The sequence below is a fragment of the Salmo salar genome, chromosome ssa22, assembly GCF_905237065.1.
Source record: "Salmo salar chromosome ssa22, Ssal_v3.1, whole genome shotgun sequence".
Classification (NCBI taxonomy): Eukaryota; Metazoa; Chordata; class Actinopteri; order Salmoniformes; family Salmonidae; genus Salmo; species Salmo salar.
Window position 1 is genome coordinate 17424884 of NC_059463.1, and position 25749 is coordinate 17450632.

Genomic DNA, 25749 nt, shown 5'->3' on the forward strand with positions numbered 1-25749 from the left:
CCTCTATCATGTCCTTGAGTGATAGACCAAGGCTGAGCCGAGGCCCAGACAGACCCATGGTGATCCGGAAAATCCTCCATTAGAAATCAATGGCCATTTGTAGCCCCTTTCATTCAAGCCCCCTGTGTGGCGTGTCTTTATCAGTGGTGAGAGGGAAATAGGCTATGTGCATATTGAGGACCTCTCCTTACCTCCCAGATTCCTCGCAGCTCCTTAAGGGAAGCCAGGCGTTAATACTACATTGAGTGTCTCCACTTCATTATTGGAAACGGAGCCCTCTGCTCAACCTTGATGCTTTGAAGTGGTGCAAAAGTTCACCTGCATCCATTGACAGTGTCTGTTTGTTCTTAGCCCCCCTGTGCTTGTGCGTGCGAGTGTGTGTGTGTGCATTCGTGCATGTGGGTGTGTAAATGTAAATGAAAGTGTGTGTATTAAAAGTGCTCGACAGCCCTCCTTATTATCCTCCTTACAGATAGGGAGTCAGAGGAGAAAAGATTTCCCAGTGGAGCTTCTCAAATTCCAAGAGAGTAAACACAGTAATCGGCATCCACCCCAGTGCATGATGGGTAGGAGCTAGCAGAGCCCTGTTAAACAGTACGGCGCTGCGGTGCTCCTGGCAGCCTGATGTCTGCTCTGTGTTAACTCTCCTCAATGTCATGAATTTTAAAGAACAGATAATGAACCCCAAAGGCACTTATTCAGCATAACTGTGCTTAATAAGGAAATTGCAAACCTATACCCTCTGTTTAATCACAAATAGCTCAAGATTAGTATCTTCCCCTTTGATTACACCCTTATTTCATTGCTGGTGGCCTAAATGGCTACTTTATATCCATGAGGAACGCAGGAGGCTGTTGATGGGAGAACGGCTCATAATAATGGCCGGAACAGAGCAAATGGAATGGCATCAAACACCTGGAAACCATGTATTTGATACCATTCTGCTCCAGTCATTACCACAAGCCCGTTCTCCCCAATTAAGGTGCCATATACCTCCTGTGATGAGGAAATAGGGAAATCAGCACTAAAGTATTCACCCCGGTTTAACTCCAGAGATGTGTCTGTCCTTAAACGCACCAAAGGAGGCATTTTGAGACCAATTTTACGGAGCCAGAGGTGGGCCCAAACTCTTCTCTGTTGTAAGTGGCCCTGACAGCCCAGCTATAGAAGTTACCATTACAGGACTGTCTGTTTAAAGCTTTTGTAGGATGGTAGAGTGGGGTACAGTTACGATTTACCTGGTACACATCCCGCTGTTCAAACAGGTGGCATGCTAGCCCCACGATTCACCTTGGAAAAGGACACCTTTACAAGCTCATAAATAACAATGGGGAATGGGAGGGCCATGCAGACACATGGGGGTCACCTCTGTACAAGTAGGGCATGGCTACCTCCCTCCACAGAGGTCTAGGCTTACCGATGCACCCTCACTACTATAAGTGGCTGCTGCTGGCATCAGCAGGTTTTTTTTGGGAGGGGTGAAAGTGTGTGATAGATATTGAGGATGAGGAGCATCTGCTGCGCTGCATCTCGTTTTCCCTCAGGCCTTTTCTCTCCTCTGTCTATTGGCAGCGTGGCGACAGGTGTCTTTTCCAGGGAGGACGTGATAAATGAATCTGTGTTTGTCTGAAGCAGGAAATAAAGCACACCCTAAAGGAAAACAAATATAAACAGGAGTTCCAGCCGTCGCAGATCTGATTAATCAAACAGCCAAATGGCCGCCTCTAGAGGCTCACGCTGCCTGAACGGCCGCTGCTGAAAACGCAGGCAGCCACGATTTATTGAACAACAATCAGAGTACACACAATGACATCAGCATCGCTAGGCTTGGACTGCTGTCAAGTCTGTAACCGGAATGTAGATTGTATTAGGTCCGATACAATAGTGTAGATTCAATTCCTGTACTGTACTCATAATGTATACCAGTGTGATTGTTTATAAACACCGGCAGCTACTTACTGTTTGAAAAATGTCTCCCGTGCCAATTGAAGATTCTCAGCTTTAATTAAGATGCTAAGAGACTTCTTGTTCGCCTTGTTTCTTTATACTGTTTGTGTTGACATCGGAATATGCGTTGACATTTATTGTAATCCCACATAATGATGTCACTTAGCCTCATTATGCTGCCGTTGTTGCCATTAACCATGTTAATGTATGAATTAATGATGCTGAGAGTGGAAGCACTGCTCAGGGTCTAGTTAAGGGACGGCTCGACATGCACCTGCCATCTCCTGAGACACTCATTAGAACAACAGCATGCACTAGGATGCATCAGCCGTACACAACTCTTAGACACCGCGCTGAGACTGTGGAGACCAAAACTACACATGCACGTACACACAGTTGCACACACACAAATGCACGCGCACACACATAAACTTGTAAAATTGTAAAAGACATATGTGTTCAGTCAGCTGTTCATTCATACCTTTTGGGTCCCAAAATATCTCTCCAAGCTCTGGGTGTGTTTCTAACCCCAAGCATGTCATCTCAAACTTTCAATGATGAGATCATTAGCAGTGTCTCCCAATTAGCTGCTGTAGCATTTGGCTAATCTCCAGCTCATCGGAGCAGTAGGATATGCTATATGACATGTGAGCGCAGCATACGCCTGTGTGCTCAGTGGTGTGCAGTGTTGCGCTAATAACTTAACAGGCCCACTGAGAGGAGATACTCACTGGGAGTCTTCCATCCACACAGTTGGGGGGAGAGAGAGAGAGAGGGACAGCCAGGAGAAGGGAGGGAAGGAGAGAGATGGAGAGAGATGAGAATTTCTGTGTTTACGAAGGATGACTGTGGCAGAACCAGGTCACTCTGTTCCAGGTTTGTGTGTGTGTGTGTCTCTGTGTGTGTGTCTCTGTGTGTGTGTCTCTGTGTGTGTGTCTCTGTGTGTGCGTGTGCGTGCGTGTTTTGAATGATAGCTCAGTGATTGCCCATTTGGAATAGGAAAGCATTGGCGACCTTTCCAACAACAAGATGGCGTAGCAGTCAGACGTGTGTTTGTCTTATCCCGTTTAAATAGTCTTTTTTTTTTCGTATACATTTTAATCTCACTTTCTATCTACGAACTAAATATGCTTTCCTGCAACCCGCCTCACCCAATGTGGTACGGATCTGCTATTTTTATTCCTTATAACTGGAACCTCCATCAGGAGCTAGTCAACAAACTAGCTACTAGCTATCTGTCTTTGTTAGCCATGGCTAGCGGTCTCCACCTTTTTAGCTCGGACACCAGCCAGCTTTAGCTCGGACAATACCTACCAGTCTGCACAGCGCGATATCAACCCAGAGCATAACGGACTACTTCTCTCTACCACACCACCGGATTCCTGCCGCAAGCTCTGGACCATTACACCGGATCATTGCAGCTAGCTAGCTGCAATCGAGTGGCTACTGTTAGCTAACACCTCTGTCCCGTAGCAAGCACCAGCTAGCCTCGAGCTAGGCCCATATACCAGCTAACTTCTTGGGCTACAATACCTATTTTGCCAATTGGCTTGGACCTTTTATAGTCGATACGGAGCCCTGCCGATCAATCATGACTGGTCTGCCGACGTAATCGTCCGATGTGGTTTCAACTGGCTTTTCCGTTGCGATGTCGCCGAAGACCCATCCGCTAGCCCCGGCCCGCTAGCTTTCTGAACGCCATTGTTTCCCGCTCGCCTAGCGTAGTAACGACTACCAAACTGCTCCCTGACTCACCTATTGCTGCTCATTGGAACCTGTGATCACTCAGCTACACAGCTGATGCCTGCTGGACCAGGCCTTGTAGTCCACAGTACCACACCTATTCCCCAGATGGACTCATTTGTTGACTTCTGTAACTGTAAAAGCCTTGGTTTCATGCATGTTAACATCAGAAGCCTTCTCCCTAAGTTTGTTTTATTCACTGCTTTTGCACACTCCGCCAACCCTGATGTCCTAGCCGTGACAGAATCCTGGCTTAGGAAGACCACCAAAAATTCTGAAATTTCCATTCCCAACTACAACATTTTCCGTCAAGACAGAACTGCCAAAGGGGGCGGAGTTGCAATCTACTGCAGAGAGAGCCTGCAGAGTTCTGTCATACTATCCAGGTCTGTGCCCAAACAGTTCGAGCTTCTACTTTTAAAAATCCACCTTTCCAAAAATGTCTCTCACGGTTGCTGCTTGTTATAGACCCCCCTCAGCCCCCAGCTGTACCCTGGACACCATATGTGAATTGATTGCCCCCCCCCCATTTAACTTCAGAGTTTTTACTGTTAGGTGACCTAAACCTGGATATGCTTAACACCCCAGCCATCCTACAATCTAAGCTAGATGCCCTCAATCTCACACAAATTATCAAGGAACCTACCAGGTACAACCCTAAATCCGTAAACACGGGCACCCTCATAGATATCATCCTGACCAACTTGCCCTCTAAATACACCTCTGCTGTCTTCAACCAGGATCTCAGCAATCACTGCCTCATTGCATGCGTCCGTAATGGGTCCGCGGTCAAACGACCACCCCTCATCACTGTCAAACGCTCCCTAAAACACTTCAGCAAGCAGGCCTTTCTAATCGACCTGGCCCGGGTATCCTAGAAGGCTATTGACCTCATCCCGTCAGTAGAGGATGCTTGGCTATTCTTTAAAAGTGCTTTCCTCTCCATCTTAAATAAGCATACCCCATTCAAATGTAGAACTAAGAACAGATATAGCCCTTGGTTCACTCCTGACTTGACTGCCTTTGACCAGCACAAAAACATCCTGTGGCGTACTGCATTAGCATCGAATAGCCCCCGCGATATGCAACTTTTCAGGGAAGTTAGGAACCAATATACAGAGTCAGTTAGGAAAGCAAAGGCTAGCTTTTTCAAGCAGAAATTTGCATCCTGTAGCACAAATTCCCAAAAGTTTTGGGACACTGTAAAGTCCATAGAGAATAAGAGCACCTCCTCCCTGCCCACTGCACTGAGGCTAGGAAACACTGTCACCACCGATAAATCTACGATAATCGAGAATTTCAATAAGCATTTTTCTACGGCTGGCCATGCTTTCCATCTAGCTACCTCTACCCCGGCCAACAGCTCTGCACCCCCGCAGCAACGTGCCCAAGCCCCCCCCCAGATAGCTGATGTTCTGAAAGAGCTGCAAAATCTGGACCCCTACAAATCAGCTGGGCTAGACAATCTGAACCCTCTCTTTCGCCGCAATTGTTGCAACCCCTATTACTAGCCTGTTCAACCTCTCTCTCTCTCGTATCGTCTGAGATCCCTAAAGATTGGAAAACTGCCGTGGTCATCCCTCTCTTCAAAGGGGGTGACACTCTAGACCCAAACTGTTAGACTCATATCTATCCTGCCTTGCCTTTCTAAAGTCTTCGAAGGCCAACTTAACAAACAGCTCACCGTCCATTTCGAATCCCACCGTACCTTCTCCGCTATGCAATCTGGTTTCCGAGCTGGTCATGGGTGCACCTCAGCCACGCTCAAGGTCCTAAACAATATCATAACCGCCATCGATAAAATAGAGTACTGTGCAGCTGTCTTCATTGACCTGGCCAAGGCTTTCGACTCTGTCAGTCACTGCATTCTTATCGGCAGACTCAATAGCCTTGGTTTCTCAAATGACTGCCTCGCCTGGTTCACCAACTACTTCTCTGATAGAGTTCAGTGTGTCAAATCGGAGGACCTGTTGTCCGGAACCTCTGGCAGTCTCTATGGGGGTGCCACAGGGTTCAATTCTCAGGCCGACTCTTTTCTCTGTATATATCAATGATGTTGTTCTTGCTTCTGGTGATTCTCTGATCCAGCTCTACAAAGACGACACCATTCTGTATACTTCTAGCCCTTCTTTGGACACTGTGTTAACAAACCTCCAAACGAGCTTCAATGCCATACAACACTCATTCCGTGGCCTCCAACTGCTCTTAAATGCTAGTAAAACTAAATGCTTGCTATTCAACCGATCGCTCCCCGCACCCGTCCAGAGTAGCATCACTACTCTGGACGGTTCTGACTTAGAATATGTGGACAATTACAAATACCTAGGTGTCTGGTTAGACTGTAAACTCTCCTTCCAGACTCACATTAAGCATCTCCAATTCAAAATTAAATCTAGAATCGGCTTCCTATTTCGCCACAAAGCCTCCTTCACTCATGCTGCTAAACATACCCTCGTAAAACTGACTATCCTACTGATCCTTGACTTCGGCGATGCCATTTACAAAATAGCCTCCAACACTCTACTCAACAAATTGGATGTAGTCTATCACTGTGCCATCCGTTTTCTCACCAAAGCCCCATATACTACCCACCACTGCGACCTGTATGCTCTCGTTGGTTGACCCTCGCTTAATACTCGTCTCCAAACCCACTGGCTCCAGGTCATCTATAAGTCTTTGCTAGGTAAAGCCCCACCTTATCTCAGCTCACTGGTCACCATAGCAGCACCCACCCGTAGCACGCGCTCCAGCAGGTATATTTCACTGGTCTTCCCCAAAGCCAACACCTCTTTTGGTCGCCTTTCCTTCCAGTTCTCTGCTGCCAATGACTGGAACGAATTGCAAAAATCACTGAAGCTGGAGACTTATATCTCCCCCTCTAACTTCAAGCATCAGCTGGCAGAGTAGATTACCGATCACTGCACCTGTACACAGCCCATCTGTAAATAGCCCACCCAACTACCTCATCCCCATATTGTTATTTATTTTTGCTCTTTTGCACCCCAGTATCCCTACTTGCACATCATCATCAGCACATCACTCCAGTGTTAATGCTAAAGTGTAATTATTTCGCACCTATGGCCTATTTATTGCCTTACCTCCCTAATCTTACTATATTTGCAGACACTGTATATAGATTTTTCTATTGTGTTATTGACTGTACGTTTCTTTGTCCCATGTGTTGTTGTTTTTGTCAAACTGCTTTGCTTTATCTTGGCCTGGTCGCAGTTGTAAATGAGAACTTGTTCTCAACTGGCCTACCTGGTTAAGTAAAGGTGAACATTTTTTTTTTTTTGTAGAGATGTATAGTAGGGTTTGATTCAATGACAAAGAATGAGACTTACAGTGCAGGGGAACAACTTGAAACTTTTCCTGTGTGAAGTCTCAAGGCCACTGCCAGTGACCACAAAGCAACGTGTGTGATGTCCGCTACACAATAATGTTCAGGTAAAGTATCAGACACATTACTTAGACATAACTCACGGTGTACTGCACATGAAGTACCCTTCAAAATTGTATGTTCATTGCATGCCACCTGGATATTGAGAGCATTCTTCTGTAAATCATTTTGTGAATGTAGCCGTTAAATACGGTCCCTTTGAAGTGAGATAGGGTTTGTTTCTTTGTTTACTTTGTTTGCTTCTGTGATAGAGAGGGTTCATTCTTCTGAAGTGTGACATTGCAGGTGCATCTGAAGTGATTGTCACTGTACTGCATATTGCTACTTGTTAGAGCTAGAGGAGCACTCCTTGTTGTTTATCTCAGTCTTTCATCCCTCCCTCCCTTAGCATGTAACACCCCTCCCCCCCTCTCACTTTCTCATTCTTTCTCGTTTCTGTCCATTCTCTTTCTGTCGTCCTCTTCATTTATTTCATTTTTCTCCCCTCTCTCTCTATCCCTCGCTTCTCATTCTGTCTCTTGTTTTCTCTGTCTCCCAAAACACTGTAACCTGCCATACAGCAGGCTCCTGATAGTTTCCTGCATTAATAACGATGACCTATTAACTGACAGTGATGTCTCAGAGGAGAACCACTTGTCAGTAAATTATACATGCTGTCGCTCCCTCTTGCCCTGTCAGGGAATGAAAGCCGTAGTGGCAGGCAGGCAGTGTCCCTGTCCCTGACTGGGTTGTCTCTCCCCTGTTAAGGTCACGTTATTGCTTTATTGAAAGGTTATGCTGGAGAAAAAGCAACAGTGGGAGAAAAAGTACACTGACATTCGTACATATTAGAGGAACATTTCACAGAGCTGGATGTCAATGTGCCTGAGAGGAAAACTGCTGTCTCCACTGCTGTCTCCATTGGCCCAGCAGCATCACCCGTTCCCTTGGCATTTACAGGTATTTTAGTTGCAATTACGTTTGAGTGCTCAGTTATTGAATGGGGGTTTCAGAAAAACCTCCAGCAGTGCACCACTGCATCTGCATAATGTGTGATTCAACATAAGTGTTTACCAACCCTGAGGTGAGCACGCAACTCTCCAAAATGTTCAGTGGTTTTGATTCCCTTTGAATTAGAACCATTTAATGGGTCTACGTCTGTGGTTTGTATTATACAGGCCCATAGCACAGACACAACCTCCATTTTACAATTCCCTCAATGCACTATTTACTTTATTTTGCTTAGCAGAGGTCAACAGCAGTCTCTGTGCCATTCTACATCACATTTCCAGGATAAACAACTTCGGCTATCTCTCCAATATTTTTTGGTGATTTCAACAGGCCACACAAAGCCTTGGTCTGATCTATTGTACTTTACTAGATGGATTCACAGGCTCATTCAATTTACATGCCTAAACCATGTGTATCTACCCCGCAAATAAGATGTGCACTGGGGAGACGGGCTAGGAGATGAAGCTCAGTGTGTTATTCCAATAATGTGCAAGTAGATTATTTCCACAAATCCGCTGGAGCCTGTTGTATTACAGCACAGAATCCCATTCATATGGGGCTTATGCAGTTTTACACTGGCTTACGCCGTGAAAGTCAATAACGGGGAAGGAGACCATATAGCGTGCTACGTATGGCTTCCCCCCATAAAGTCTACACACCCCTCTGCAATTGTACAAATCCTACTCCACATTTCCAAAGTGCAAGAAAAATTATAGAAAGGTTTTCCAAATGAATGAAAAAACAATAAAAAACAAAGCTGTCTTGATTGCGTATGTCTTCACAACCCAGAGTTAATACTTGGCGGAAGCACCTTTGGCAGCCATTACAGCTGTGAATCATTCTGAATAAGATTCTACAAACTTTGCACAACTCTTAGGGCAACATGTACTTGAAAATAGTGAGGATCAACAACATTGCATTCAACAACAAAAAAACACTCATCCATTCTGTTTACAACAAGGCCATTAAGTAATACTGCAAGTCAACATTGCAAATACATTTTCTTTTTGGCCTAAATTAAAAACTACAGTCTTGGCTCACATCCAATACAATACAACGAAAGAGTGGAACCCTCTGTATCTTCAAGTATTGCAGTAGCTGCATCATGTTATGGCTATGCTGGTCACCATTAGGGACTGGGAAGCTTGTCCGGATCAAAATAAATATGAATGGAGCAAAGCCCAGGTAAAAATGTAGAGGAAAACCCACCTCAGCCTTCTGAAAACCTAGGATAGAGGATAATTACAAAACAATGTATGCCAAAGGCACACCAGAATGGCTTTTCCAAGAGGTGTTGAGCGTTCCAGAGTAGTCCAGCCTCATTCCTGACTCAAATTTGCTTGAAAATCAGAGACAAGGTTTGAATATTGCTGTCTATCAATGACAAATTTACTGAATTTGAGCAATTTTGACAAAAACAATGGATAAATGTTGCCCTAAGAGTTGTGCAAAGTTGGTAGAACCTTATGCAAAATGATTGCCAAATCAGCTTCCAACAAGTATAAACTCTGGGGCGTGAAGAAATACGCAATCAAGACATAACATTTTCCATAAAAAAGAAAATCTGTCATTTTTCTGTAACTTTTAAAATGTGGAGTAGGTTGTGCAGATCGGTACGGGGGAAAATCTATTTTGTATTCCCTTTTTAAGATAGAATTTTAAGGCAGTAGAATGTGAAGACTGTGCAAGGGGTGTGTAGACTATCACTAGCGACTGCATATGGATGTTCTATATACACGGATGTTCTGTATGTATAAACGCATACAAAACTCACATTTTACTGAACTTTGTCCTGAACATTTTTGTCCTCAATGGTCTGAGGTACAGTGCCTTCGGAAAGTATTCAGACCCCTTGACTTAAAATAGATTAAATATTTTTTTCCCCTCATCAATCTACGCACAGTACCGCATTATGACAAAACAAAAACAACCGCAGACAGCGTGTATGGCGTTGTGTGGGTGAGCGGTTTGCTGATGTCAACATTGTGAACAGAGTGCCCCATGGTGGTGGATTGGGTTGTGGTATGGGCAGGCATAAGCTACGGACAACAAACACAATTTCATTTTATTGATGATAATTTGAATGCACAGAGATACCATGGCGAGTACCTGAGGCCCATTGTGAGCCCATTTCTTTTAAGGTATCTGTGACCAACAGATGCATATCTGCATTCCCAGTCATGTGAAATCCATATTATAGGGCCTAATTCATTTATTTAAATTGACTGATTTCGTAGTATGAACTGTAACTCAGTAAAATCATATTAAATGCATCCCTTCACCGTGCTGACATTTCCTGGTAATTGAGGCTTCTCTGTGTATTGTACTCATCACTCTCACCACCTCTGCAGCTACAGCACGCATGGAAGCCATGGATACGAGGCTCCTTTCCACCTCAGTCAAAATGCCACGTCTGCTCTTTTCATCAGAGGAACCTGCATTTTTAATGAGTCCGTAACACCACAGAATGAAGAGCAGGAATGGTGCTCAGACCGTCAAGTCAATTCCAATATCCCTGTATCTCTCTTTCACACTGTTCTCCTCGTGACTTCCTCTTTTCCTCCCTCCCCTCCTTTCCTCGTTCACTCTGCAGAAAGTAAAAGAATGAGAAAGAAAGCTATAACTAAATCTGGCATGTGTCAGGGATGCTGAGAAATCCTGGGGAATACATAAGTTACGAGGGATTTCTTCTCCTTGTTTACAAAAGCAAAAACTGGACATAAACTTTCTCTCGTGTCTATATCTGGCTGAGGGCATCAGAGACGAGGGGAGACAGCGTGGAGACATTGAGGAGTTGACACAGTTAGTCATAGTTTTACAGTGAGAGGGGGGGGGTAGAAGGGACTGAGGCTCAGCGCTTAAAGGATTGGGGCCTGGCTCTGACAGCTCTCTCCTGCATTCTGACAGCTCTTTGTTTAGGGTCTCACTGGAGGAGCTCCAGGGGTTCACTGTGTTCTCCAATGCTGCTGCAGACACACAAGCCTGCCCTCAGTATACGGATATGCACAAGCTGCCTCCTTCTCACTCTCGCGGTTGTGCACTCCATGTCTTGATAGATGCGTGAACAACACTGGGTCTGCATGTGTCAGTGTGTGTTTCATCCACTAGGCTGGCTCTGATGCTCTGTGCTATATATTGGCTTTGAAGCCGCTTTTCTGCAGCCTCCTGATTTTAGGGCTTTGCCCTGCATATTGACTCTGATATATTGTAGCTGTAAACATCATTCTGTCTCTCTCATTTCTCTCTTCCTCTCTTCCACTTTCCTTTTCTCTCGCTCTCTCTCTGTCACTCCATCATGTCTCTTATATGTCTCTCTCGGTGTCTCTCTCTTTTGCTTTTCCTCTCCATCTCCCTCCCTCCTTCCTCTCTCTCGCTCCACTGCTGCACTTTAAAAATAAAAAATAAAAAGATGAGCAAACATGGATGCTGCCTCCAGAATTCATATTCAGAGCCTTTCCATCTCTCCATCTCTCCTTCCGCCAGCATTATTCCTCCCCCAGAGCCCTGGCACAGGATTAGAGTTAAATGAGAAATGTATTGTTTCCTTTATTCAGTAAAGTCAAAGAGTAATGGAGTTAATCTGTCTTCTTTCAGTCTTTTGAGGAGGGAGAGCGATTAGGGCCTCTGTTAGGAGAGATGGAATCGCTGCCTTAAAAGACGGAATAAAAATGTCAGTGTGTCTTTAATGACAGTCGACTTGACATTTCCTACCAATCTTTTTCATCGGAAATACTCATCCCGAATGTTTATTATTCTCCTGAGCCCACCAGAGAAAAATGCCTTGTCATTCTACTGTGTGATGCTATAGTGTGCTCTGGTTCCACTTTTATCATCTTTATATTGACTGGTTTAGAAAGAGTGGTCCCGTCCTTTCACCGCATTATTTTGTGGTTTAAAACTGTTTATTTATTAACCTTGTGAAGGTCTGAAAAGAGATTTACCAACACGATTTTGATAAAATGAGATTTGGATGAGAAATAGATTGAATATGATAGCAGATATCTAAGACCCTTAGCAGATTCTCCTCTGGGAAAGAGAGATGACTGAGGAGGGAAGTGTGTGTAACCTGAGAAAGACCAGGCTTGTTGTATTGAGCCCTAACTTATGAGGGTGGTATTATTATGTCTTTTCACATTTGACAACCTTGCAAATTTCAGTCTCATATAAGCGGAAATTTGCTTAGCCTCCTAAACAGTTACCATGCCAGCACAGCAATCGTGCCTAATGGATTTTCTGTACCCGGGTATTGCTGAACACACAAATAGTTATGGCAGGAACAAAGGCTTTTTTCTTACACAGTGGGGAGTGAAAGTGAAGTTTTACAGAGTTGAGAAGGAAAATGCTACTGTTTACGTTCTCACACACATACATTTTTATAAGGGTCAGTTGCTCCATTTCTGAATTAGATTCTGGTTCCAAGCAAATAGGCCACGGCCTTCCAGTCTCTTTGTGAAGCGTATTACGAGTATAGGCTACCCTGATCCTGCCATCTGATTCGGATTCTTGGGTTTACCTTTTTGTATCTGATTTCAAGCAGGTGGGTGGGACTTTCTAAATAAAGCCAATGAGTGACTAGCAGGGGTGTATGAAAACTACTAGTTGTGAATCTCTATTATAGATATGTAGAGCCCCTGTGAGACCACTGTGTTTGGCATGAATGCTTTCACAGGAGCCATCCACTATGATGCCACCTGAATCAACATATCTTTGGATTAGAAGGGATTGTTTCCCCTGGAAGCTCATTTGGTGAGCTCAGTTGATTAGCAGATTCAGATGGGATGTCTGGAGGGAAAGGAGAGGTTCTGGATAGGAGTTCTGAATACTGCCTTCATTTTGAACAAGGCTACTCAAAACAAGGCTACTTTTTACAGTAAAACAAAATGAGAGCCTATGCGAGATTGGTGTGTGAATCCACACCCTGACTGCATTTCTTTCCTAAATGTTCTCTCCTTTGAGCTTTTGAAGCATTCAGAGTTTGAGGTGTGCTGAACAGTGCTGACAAAGCCAAAAGGCTGTGCACTCGGGTGGCTGGATCGATGCAGTACCACGGCGGCATGGCCTGCGGGAACTGCTGCCACCATCCCTCATAACGTACTCTATGTCCTCATCTACCTCTCTGTCAAATCTCTGCCTAATGCAGGAGAAAGATTTATGCATAGCCATTCTACATGAGACATACTGCAGATGGAGCTGAGGCAGACTTATTGCCTATTGCGATGCTCAATGCTGTACGGTTGTATTTGTTCTTGCAGATTATGGCAGTAGTTTTGGTAATGGTTCAAAGTGCATGTTGATATTAAAGCCATGAAACTACAGTAATGAGCATTCTAAGTTCATGACTATGTAGCATCAGATACAAAAACACCAAGCAATTGCTCAGTATTGGTCGTGTGATGGCATAACAAGCGTAACCTTCCGAACTTGACCTGATCCCTTTGACTTCGCCAATCATTAGTAGCTAATATATTTTTATCAGAAGGTCTATAAAAGTGATTTCTTATCAGTTAATAAAAAATACAGAGAGAGAGAGAGAGAGAGACAGACGGGGTAAACATGCACACAGATACACACGTTTGACCTTTGAAGGGTTTTCCATACTGCGGTAAGAGTCCAGTGGTGATAAGAATATTGGTTTTGGCGCCATAGCCCAGGGAGACAGGTCTCCTATTCCCAGGCAGGAGATAGCTGACCAGAGGAGCCAATCCCCTCCTATTGTGCCTGTGCATTTGAAGAAGAAAATAAGCCACACTGCAGACCAGAGCACTGAGGGGGAAAACACACACCAGCACACAGGAGTGTATCAGATCATTATGATAATAGACTGGGAGGTGGGTTGGCTCTCATGGGAGAGAAGGGGAAACGGGTTTGGAGGGTAAGGAATGATTGTAGGAGATCATACTCTATTAATGTCACAGGGAAATTGGTTTGCCTCCATAGCCATGACATGCATAATAAAGACATACATAGGAATATATTAAAGACTATGCTTTCTGTACCGCATTAAATTCAGTACCTGGGTTCTATGCTTTTAAATCTGGTCTGAGATGGCCCGTGATATGTGAACGGCTAAAAGAGCAGTGTGACATTGCATTCCATTGATAACTTCACTTGAGACACCAAAGTGAACTTAGAAGAGGGCCTTGTCCAAATCCTCTCCTTTCATTATCTCTGTGATCTCAACATTTTCTCAGTGTTTGTCAGAGGGAGAGATCAAACACTCTGAAGAAGATATGTAGAAAGCACGCTGCAAATGTATTAGTCTGGATTTTCTGGAACGGTCCTCCTTGACTTCAAAGTAAATTGATGTAAAAATAAATTCAGATTTTTTTTGCTGCGAGTCAAGTACTTTGTATGACCATTTTTTTCTTCTTAAAATGTCAGTTTACGTGATCAAATATCTGCTTATACAGACCGAGATTCAGGGTTGTTTAAGGGTAGTTTAGACAGTCAGCTATTGTTAAGAGTAAAATGATATGACTCTATTGAATGTTCTTAGATTCATCTAGCCATCACATTAAAGGGGTAGTTTGGGATTTTGGCAGAGTCAGATAAGCTTGTGGATTCCATTTGTATGTCTCTGCGTCCTGTCCGGTATAAAGGTAATTTTGCAAGACAATGCTAACATCATGCTAGCTGTTCCCATAGACTTCCAGTCATTATGCTAATGCTAGTTAGGAATTGCACTAACGCTACTTAGCAACTTACTTCAAAATAGCCTTCATTTCTCAGAACACGAATAGATTGATGAGTTTCAGAAGAAAGTACTTTGTTTCTGGCCATTTTGAGCCTGTAATTGAACCCACAAATGCTGATGTTCCAGATACTCAACTAGTCTAAAGAAGGCCAGTTTAATTGCTTCTTTAGTCAGGACAACAGTTTTCAGCTGTGCTAACATATTTGCAAACGGGTTTTCTAAATATCAATTAACCTTTTGAAATGATACATTTGGATTAGCTAACACAACGTGCCACTGGAACACAGGAGTGATAGTTGCTGATAATTGCCCTCTGTACGTCTATGTAGATATTCCATTAACAAATCTGCCATTTCCAGCTACAATAGTCATTTACAACATTAACAATGTCTAGACTGTATTTATGATCAATTTGATGTTATTTTAATGGACAAAAAATTACATTTTCTTTGAAAAACAAGGACATTTCTAAGTGATGCCAAACTTTTGAACGGTAGTGTATGTTGTTACCTTGTCCCTGGCCGTGACATTGTACATAGCTCTATTTATTTAGACCATAATCTGGTCTGTTTCATTCGGTGTTATGTGTGTGCATGTCTTTGTCCACTTGAATGTATACACTACAAGGCTGGCTCTGAATGTAAAAAAACCTCCTCATGGGGTGAAGATCAGTCGACATCGATTCCTGCTTTTACTTGAACAAAGCTTACTGGCTCAATACCATTGGTTAGAGTGTAATTATCCTTATAATGGCAACGTCTGCAACCGGCTTCCAACAATCTATGTCCATATTGTCTCTATATTTGTGGTGCCTACATAAGCATGTAATTGTTGTCTATAGACTAGGCATTCTGGGGGGGAGACCTCTTTGTGTGCCCATTAAAGACTGTACCAGGATCATGAGGATAATAATGATACACTGAATCAATGGGGTGACATGTATTGTTAGCATCTTAGATGGGAACTCCAAATGACAAAAGGACGTGTGAATCGCAGGGAAATATTACTTTGGCGTTCATTTGCACAAGTGTCACTTTCCTCCACAGACCTGATGCACTTCCGCTGGGAGACAGTGACACAATGCAAATTGAGTCCCCTTGATGTAATAACATCAGTTACATCCTCAAGACAAAGAAACATACAATGGGGACAGTTGTAGATAGATGTCAATGACAAGTAGTCAATTTGCTGTAGGTGACTTCAGGTGGCCTTGATCTCCTTGAATGCAGAATACAGAATGACTGTCTCTCCTCATCCAGTCCAGAGCAAGGGGTTTCAGACAAATAGTTGGCCCGTGTCTATGGGTTGCCGTGGGGAACCAGAGTGGAGGATTAGAGCATAATGGATGAGAGTGAGGGATAATGAAGGAGATCTGTTTTAAGTCTAATCACTGGTTTAAGGAGAGGAGAGGAGAAATCTGCCTGGTCTGATTACTCTACTCACAGCCAGTCACTATTCATCAGATACTGTATGTACATCGTGACATTGATACCCAGTTCAACATAGGAACCCACTTCCTAGTACATACTGTAGGTGCTCAGATATTCTACATTCATTCAAACATCAATATTTTCAGGGGTTAGTGTTGCTGAGGACATAGTCCCACCCATGGCATTGCAATCTGCTATTGCGGTCTTGTTCAGTATACGCCACCTGTATGTTGCTATTGATCCTAGATTTATGCACCAGCGTAGTTGCACACCTCATGATTCGTCGGTTATTTATTTATTTATTTCCTCTCTACATGATTTGCCTTTTCATTTTAATATGTTCTTCAATGAGTACAGCCATTTTTTGTTTCTGTCTCAGTGTGTATTTGTAATGCTAATTAGGCTAATTGTACAAAATCAAATCAAGATGCTGAACACGGCAGCTAAACAATCACCAGGAATGTCTGGGAACACGCCATGCTCATAATCAGAGAGGGAGAGGAGGGGGTAGAGAGGCTTAAGCACTACGGTAGTAAGAGAGGGATGTAGAGGGGGAGAAAATGAAAGACACACAGAGATGCTGATTACCTTGTAAAGACAGTTCCAGTTCCCCTGAGGGATGGAGGAGAGACCATGTTTAGTCTTGTAGTATTTATTAAGCCTGCCTCCAGGGTAATCAGGATTGGCTAAAAATACCCATTAGAGGAGGACTAGACAATAACACTATACACTTGCTAGTCTGTGCTGATGTCTTCCTGATGTGTTCCTTCATGCACATTGGCCAACGCCTTTATAGCCAATATGGAAAGTGAAATGTTGATTGTACCTTTCTGTACACTGTATCTGCATCTTACGTTTAGAAAGGTGGCGTCACATTGGTGGCTGTTTGCACTACAGATAACAAGTAACCAAAAAGTTAGCTATCTGTAAATGTATCTCAGTTCCTCTCTCTGTTTCCCCTGATCACCCCCCCCACCCCCCAGTCTGTTCCTAGTGTATATGTAGCTCTTTGTAAATTGCCCCGTGCTGTGGTCATAGCATGTAGCTGATGGCTATGTGATATTATTATATTGTACTTTGAGATAACAGACACTGTGATGTAGCCTTGAGGTAGTTATGTGCTGTGTCTTCTTGAGGAAGATATTGCTCTGATAAAGCACTTCTCTGTGCTGCTGAATTGAAGGGGAAGCCTTGGAGGCAAGTTCTGCAGAGTGGGAGTCAGATGAAAGGAATAAAAGAGCAGTTCTGTTTGTCCAGTATGCACTGTGTCAGAGGGGAATGCATGTCTTAAGATAGCATTTTAAAGGCACTCTCAGTCCAATCAGGGCAGCTCTTTCCGTTGGTTACTTCCCTAATGCAAATACGGTGCCAAATTCACTTGACACAGTCTGAAATTAGGGTGGAGTTTGTAAAATAGCATTCAGTTGTATCTAGTGTTAAATCTCAGTTGTGATGCTCAGCCTGATCTGAGAGCTATACGAGTCTCACGAATTTAGATAATTGATTGATGTAGGATCCAGTGTCTGTAGGTTAATATTGTCATCATGTTCGTTAGGGACTTGGGGGGGGGGGGGTAATAATACTGTTACTACAGTGCATCTATTTCCTAAGATTCCCTTCTGGTTCGATCTTAATGGGACCATAAATACCAGCGAATGGGATTGATAAACGGTGTGTGTATTTTCAGCAGGTTGGGGTCAGGTTCAAGTTGGATTTTGCAGTGCTTGAAGTTGGTCCAGGCAGAGGTAGATCATTCTATTGAACTGTCGGGCTGGGTGTGGGGCATCAGTAGTTCTTAGCATAACCTTGAAGATGTCACTAATGCACCTGATGGATAGTGTGTGTTTGGGGCCCAGGAGACACACTGACGCCCCCTAGCTGTGGATGGCTCATAAGAGACAACGCATACACACAAACACACACACAAACACAATCACACACTCAGAAAGCTCCCTGGGCTGAAGGAGGTGTATAAATCACATTGACGCTTCGCACTGTGATCTGTGACCCAGTCTTTTAATTGCATCCGTTCTGCCTTCCTCCCATACTCATTCTTTACCTCGTTCCCCGAGTTTCCTCCAGCAGTACCCATGAGAGACTCTAATGCAGAGATAAGAGAGGAGACTAGATCTGTGGACCTTTACCACTCTGCCCGCGGGCCCGGTGAAGAAGCCTCCTGATTGGCCGGCAGCACAGACTGAATGGACTCTGCCGAGACACACTTTGATTAATGACACCGTCTGTGTCCACTCAGGCACTGTGTCACTCCTGATGCTCAGTATGGTGACACCCTTGTTCTGGTGCCTTCATAAAACATAGAACACTCTGGAATCTTGCCAACATGAATAACATGTTCGATTGGAAAATCCAAGATGATTGTGAGCAATATGGGATATGATCTCGGTCAGATGCTTTAAACTTTCTGCTCTCTACATTCCATTTCTGTTAAAGGTGCTGTTGACAGGAAGTCCTGGTTATATCACATACTGTGCATCTCCGATAACAATACCGCACTCAAGCATATACACACACACATACACACATGCGCGCGCGCACACACAAATACATACACGTACGTACACACACACACACACATATCAGCTTGCCAAAGCGCTTGAGTCACAGTTGGTTCCCTTGTCATGGGCAGAACTGTCAGAGGGGAAATTGTGGGCTTTTAGTTAAGCAATAGGGAACGAGAGGCAGAGGAATTTATTTCATTTCCTAAGGCGACGCAAAACACTTTGAGAAAAGTCACATTGCAAAGGTACCTGCAGTGCCTTAACACAGCAGCATGTAAATGGAAGGGATTTAACCTCCCCTTTAGCACAATACATCATTCTGATCAAAGTAGATTCAGATGGATTCAACTTTGGTGGGTTGTAGAAGGGAGGCGAGGGATGTAGAAATATAATTTCATGAGATGCATTCTTCAGGATGCATCAACTCTGCCATCAAACACAGCGCCAAACACTGCAGAAGGACAGATAGATAGGTTGTGTGTCCAGCCATGCACTTTCCCTCTTCAAGTCTGACCATACTAAGTGCTGTAGCTCCAGTACAAGCCTTATGTTGTTAACCTGCAACTCCACTCTCCCAGTTCAACTAAACCCACGACTGTTAATGTGTTGCATTGGTCACAGTGTGTCTGATTTATCACCAGGCCCTGTGTTGTTCTCCTTCTCTGTTCTCAGCCAGTCAAACACTGTTATTTGCAAATTTAGTGGGAGTCGCTGATTGGCCTGTTGGGTTGATGGAAGCGGCAGGGTGGCAGACAAAATGTTTACTTAGCTCCGCTCCACCACCGAGATAAACACAGCCCAAACAAAGGAACACAAGGCTGGATCTGAGGCTTTTCTCAGGCCTTCCTGTACCCCTCAGCCACCGAACATGCCATGGTTGGCTCAGCTAGGGCTGTAACCTGGGACTACCGTCTGGCTGCAGCATCACGCTGGTCTCACCCTGCTTCCTGTGTGACCCTGGTTTACCATCTAACATCTGAAGGACTGGGAGACACAGGAAGGATCCTGTTCCATCTCTGGGATAAGATGCCCTCTAGTACACTGAGATGGAAAGGGACCTGTTTGTGTGTTAGTGGTTGGGTGTGAACTGTGAAGAGAGAATCTAACGTAGCTGCCGTTTGTGGCTGGCTGATGCCTTTGTCCTGCCAGCCTGTTTGCATTAAAGCATGTCTGAGCGGCAGTGACAGTCAGCCTGTGGGGAAAAGGAGAGGAGGATAGGGGGATGTGGGGTTAATTATGTAGGCGAGGGATAGGAAAGGGAGATGTGGTGAAGAGAAGGGAATAGGAGAGGAGAAAAAAGCGAGGGAGGGGTAGGCAGAATGCAGCAAAGTGGATGAGGGAGAGGGAGGACAGGGAAGGTTGTGTTGAGGTGAAAACAAACACACAACAGCAGCCTGAGCAGTGTTAGCACCTGCCACTAACATTATGTACATCTAATATTATGTACGTCTAATATGTACATCTAACATTATGTACATCTAATATTATGTACATCTAATATGTACATCTAACATTATGTACATCTAATATGTACATCTAACATTATGTATGTCTAATATTATGTACGTCTAATATGTACATCTAACATTATGTACGTCTAACATTATGTACATCTAATATGTACATCTAACATTATGTATGCCTAATATTATGTACATCTAATATTATGTACATCTAACATTATGTACGTCTAACATTATGTACGTCTAATATTATGTACGTCTAACATTGTGTACATCTAACATTATGTACGTCTAACATTATGCACGTCTAACATTATGTATGTCTAATATTATTTACGTCTAACATTATGTACGTCTAATATTATGTACATCTAACATTATTTACATCTAACATTATGTACATCTAATATGTACATCTAACATTATGTATGTCTAATATTATTTACATCTAACATTATGTCGTCTACATTATGTACGTCTAACATTATGTACGTCTAATATTATGTACATCTAACATTATTTACATCTAACATTATGTACATCTAATATGTACATCTAACATTATGTATGTCTAATATTATTTACATCTAACATTATGTACGTCTAACATTATGTACGTCTAATATTATGTACATCTAACATTATTTACATCTAACATGTACATCTAATATGTACATCTAACATTATGTATGTCTAATATTATTTACATCTAACATTATGTACGTCTAACATTATGTACGTCTAATATTATGTACATCTAACATTATTTACATCTAACATGTACATCTAACATTATGTACATCTAACATTATGTACGTCTAACATTATGTACGTCTAACATTATGTACGTCTAATATTATGTACGTCTAACATTATGTACGTCTAACATTATGTACGTCTAATATTATGTACGTACGTCTAACATTATGTACGTCTAACATTATGTACATCTAATATTATGTACGTCTAACATTATGTACGTCTAATATTATGTACGTCTAATATTATGTACGTCTAACATTATGTACGTCTAACATTATGTACATCTATTATGTACATCTAATATTATTTACGTCTAACATTATGCACATCTAATATGTACATCTAACATTATGCACATTTAACATTATGTATGTCTAACATTATGCACATTTAACATTATGTATGTCTAACATTATGCACATATAATATTATGTACATCTAACATTATGTACGTCTAATATTATGTACATCTAATATTATGTAAGTCTAATATTCCATACGGGGGCAGTTTTGTGACCCCCAGGGTGCTGTGTATATACACTACCATTCAAAATAAATGTCCTTGTTTTTGAAAGAAAAGCAAAACATTTTTTTGTCCAACATCACGGCTCTTCACTGTTGACGTTGAGACTGGTGATTTGCGGTTACAGTTTAATGAAGCTGCCAGTTGAGGACTTGTGAGGCGTCTGTTTCTCAAACTAGACATTCTAATGTACTTGTCCTCTTGCTCAGTTGTGCACCAGGGCCTCCCACTTCTCTTTCTATTCTTGTTACAGCCAGTTTGCGCTGTTCTGTGAAGGTAGTAGTACACAGCGTTGTACGAGATCTTCAGTTTCTTGGCAATTTCTCGCATGGAATAGCCTTCATTTCTCAGAACAAGAATAGACTGATGAGTTTCAGAAGAAAGTTCTTTGTTTCTGGCCATTTTGAGCCTGTAATCGAACCCACAAATGATGACGCTCCAGATACTCAACTAGTCTAAAGAAGGCCAGTTGTATTGCTTCTTTAATCAGAACAACAGTTTTCAGCTGTGCTAACATATTTGCAAAGTGGTTTTCTAATGATCAATTAGCCTTTTAAAATTATAAACTTGGATTAGTTAACACATCGTGCCATTGGAACACAGGAGAAATGGTTGCTGATAAGGGGCCTTTGTACGTCTATGCAGATATTCTATTACAAATCAGCTGTAAAACAAGGACATTTCTAAGTGACCCCAAACCTTTGAACGGTAGTGTATATCAGGTAGTGCGTAACAGTGTTTCAGTGTGGTATAGAACTGATCGCTCCGCCGAGCGTGACTGCCATTGTCAGTGGTGACAGACTGCTCCGTAGGTCAGGGGGGTTTGGGGGGGTCACGGCTGCCTGCGCCCTCTGTCCTGTCCTGCCGTTGTGACACGCTGGCCGCTCTGTCTGTCGGACAGAATGTTCAGTGCCAGTACACACACACCGTGAGCATCAGAGCAGAATGGCACTGCCCCCGCAGCACCAGCCCTCCATACCCTGCCAAACGTCCTCTTCTATGTGAAGACACACACACGCACACAAATATACATGTAGATGCTGTACTGTGCCCAGGAGTTATACTTGGTGCAAACCCAATGAACCTCTACACGCACACATGTGCGTGCGAACACGTCCAAATCTGAGCAGACCTTGGTTCAATAGCCCTTAAGGCCCTGCTCCATCGACCCGAGCCAAACGTAGCCAGTGCAGGTGGAGCCTGTCAAGTGTGAGGTGACTGGTGGAGACTTGGACATACACCATGATGCCTACCGGAGCTTAGAGGAGCAGCAACCATGGCGATTCCCTTCGTCCTCAGATGCATACTGTACTGTACATGTCATACTGATAGAGAAGAACAACCCTGACAGCAGCCAGCTGGGAACTCACTGAGATCAACATCAAAGCACCAGGTGCATACAGTAGGCCCTACATACTGAGATAAGAGCCCTGCAGAATGGGCAGACATGGACTATGGTATATCTCATCTCGTTGGCTTTTATGCTGTTGTATAGGTTCCACACAGTGAGTTCATGCCCCTCAGCTTCTGGCTATGTCATTCTCCCTCTTTAATCAGATTAACAGTGTGCGTGATGAAGTGGGGCCGGAGGCAGCATTGATTAAACCTGAGGGACGGCAGGGTTTTAATAAAGGCAGCTCCGGCCTCTGGAGAGCATGGGGTTCACTGACCTTCAGGGACGTCTGCTGAGAAAACAAACACTTGAGGCCTGTCTTCATTCATTCTGAACGTGAACGCTCTGAAAGGTTTTAAAGCACACCTGGCAGCAGCTCAATTCACACCTTGGCTAGGCCAGCTACAGATGCTTTTACCTCTCATGCACCAACTCTCTCTCCCCTCTCTCTCGCTCTCGCGCTCTCCCTCCTCTCTCTCTCCCCTCCTCTTTCTCTCTCTCTCTCTCTCCCCTCCTCTCTCTCTCTCCCCTCCTCTCTATCTCTCTCTCCACCCTCTCTGTCTCTGTCTCTCTCTCTCTCTCCCACTCTCTGTCTCTCTCTCTCTCTCCCACTCTCTGTCTCTCTCTCTCTCTCTCTCTCTCTCTCTCTCTCCCACTCTCTGTCTCTCAAGCTCACTTTTCTCACTGTTTTATTTCTGTGTCTCATCATCCTTTTATCTCTTTTTCCCCCCCACAGCTTGATGTATTAGTAAATCAGTCTCCACTATGGTGTGATGGCATGAGGTGCATTGGTGGTTATTCCATTGTATCTGACTGTGTTCCAGATCTGTTACGCTGTACCTGGATTATTTCCGTCACAGTTGAATGGATGGTATTTGTAGCGTTCCCTGCTAACTGGATGTGTCAGTAAACACAGCGGGTCCCCTCCTCCCTGGTATGTCAGCAGGTGGGCAGAGAGCTGGCCCAGTGCCCTCGGAGACCAAGCCTGCCTGTCACAACAACACACCACAGCGCCACCGCCGAGGCCGTGCGTGTGTTCCCATGCCAACCACCCCGCTGTCACAGGGGCACAGGGCCACAGATACAGACGTGCCCTCAGAACCCTGTGCCTTTCTTATGCTAACACACACACACACACACACACACACACACACACACACACACACACACACACACACAGCCTCAGAACTAACACCCCTACAGTGAGCCTCCCAAGTCCCACGCCGCAAGAAACTCGCTTAAATGACAACATTTAGTGTTCTGTTTTAAGCACATTGCAGCCATTGGCACAATACAGCCTGTTCTTTGCTGTGGCACCAAACTGGTTGTTTTTCACATAGAACCATGTTGTTTCTGTCGGAGTGTTACTGCAAACTGTGAGACGTTGCTCATGACTGATCTTACATTTGAAACCTCCAAATAGTGAAGGAGTGAACAGTTAATCATTTCTTGGTTGGATATGAATTTCTCCACGTGGAAGAGACTTGCTGTGCTCTGCATAGCTTCCTTCCAGGGTAGAGAAGGTGGATTGGATTATGTTTGTCTGTTACTGTAAGATTGATGCACACATTGTCCAAATGATGTTTGCCGTTCCTCCATTACACGTACAATTACTCTCTGGGTGAAATAGCAGCCTAATTTGTGTGATGGGTGCCGCAGTTGTTGAAAATATTTTGTGCTGTATTAGTCTGTTGGTGCATCTTTTGACAGGAAGTTGGGCGATAAATTGGATAGATGGCTTGATAAAAAGCTTGTTGTGCAGAATTCTTCACGGTGGATTTAGAAAAATGACATCTCCCCAGCTCATAACAGACGATTTGTTCCCTAGGTGATTTATGAAATCAATGTGTCTTGTTATCAGCAGCAGGAGTGTGACTGAGAGATAAGATCGGTGCACAGCCTTTTTAAACATAAGAAGCGGATGGAAGCTATATGCACCCTTTGTGTGCACCCTGTGTGTGTGCGCCTGTTTGTGCGCGCGTGTGTGCACGTGTGTGTGTGTGCGTTTGTTTGTGTGTGTGTGTGTGTGTGCGTGCATATTTTTCCTTTATGATAACTTGAGATAATCCTGCAACAGCGCAGCACTAGGGCTGAGTAGGGAAATACCACAGAAAATGAAATATCTATATTGATTCATCCGGAGTCCACAGTTTCTAGAATGCGGCTTATTATCCCCAGCAATGTGCAGACATCATAATGATCATTAAAGCCATTCCACCAGGAGTAATGTTATGGTAGTAAGTAAATACAACCAGTTATTTGGCCCAACAGTAATTATAAGTCAGAGCCTTTTTAACCTTGGTGATTTACGGACACTTAATTCCCTTCTCAAGACCTTGTTATTGCATTTATTGTGTGTGTATGTGTGCATGTCTTTTCTGTTGGTGTTATATCCGTTACTTCGGCAGCGTTCACACCTCCATTCTCAGACAATGTGCTACAGATTGGTCATACCATATGATGAATGCTGCTGTGAGACCCGGTTTCATTTCCTGCTTGCTTCTTATCCCTCTCTGGGCTCCACTAAACAGACCTGGGCTCTAGAAGCATCCCTCAGGTGCCAGTGATGGCACCATCTGCTAACTAGAGATGCCTAGACATTCGTCAGTGGCACGGCCACAGGAGAGAATGTTTTCATACCCTCCATCTCTGACAAGCCACTACCTACATGACTCACTCTGTTGGGACACTTGGCGATGACAGAATGCTTCAGCACTCAATTCTGGAGGTGGCATATGCCAAGTCTGTGTGAGCAGCAACAAGATGTTGAAAAGTAAAGATACTTGACATTAATGTCCGAGTGTTTTGCCTGAAATTCTCAAGTCTAAAATAAAGTATAAAAGCTTTGATTATTCCTCTGAATGAAAAGATAAGGTATTGATAGT

At 43.6% G+C, this 25749-nt stretch overlaps 1 protein-coding gene across 4 annotated transcripts in view; it reads left to right on the forward strand.

Annotated features, from left to right (window-relative positions):
• Positions 1-25749, forward strand: part of LOC106582912 (cadherin-4) — a 260714-nt gene that overhangs the window by 151003 nt on the left and 83962 nt on the right. The gene's annotated exons all lie outside the window — the stretch shown is intronic.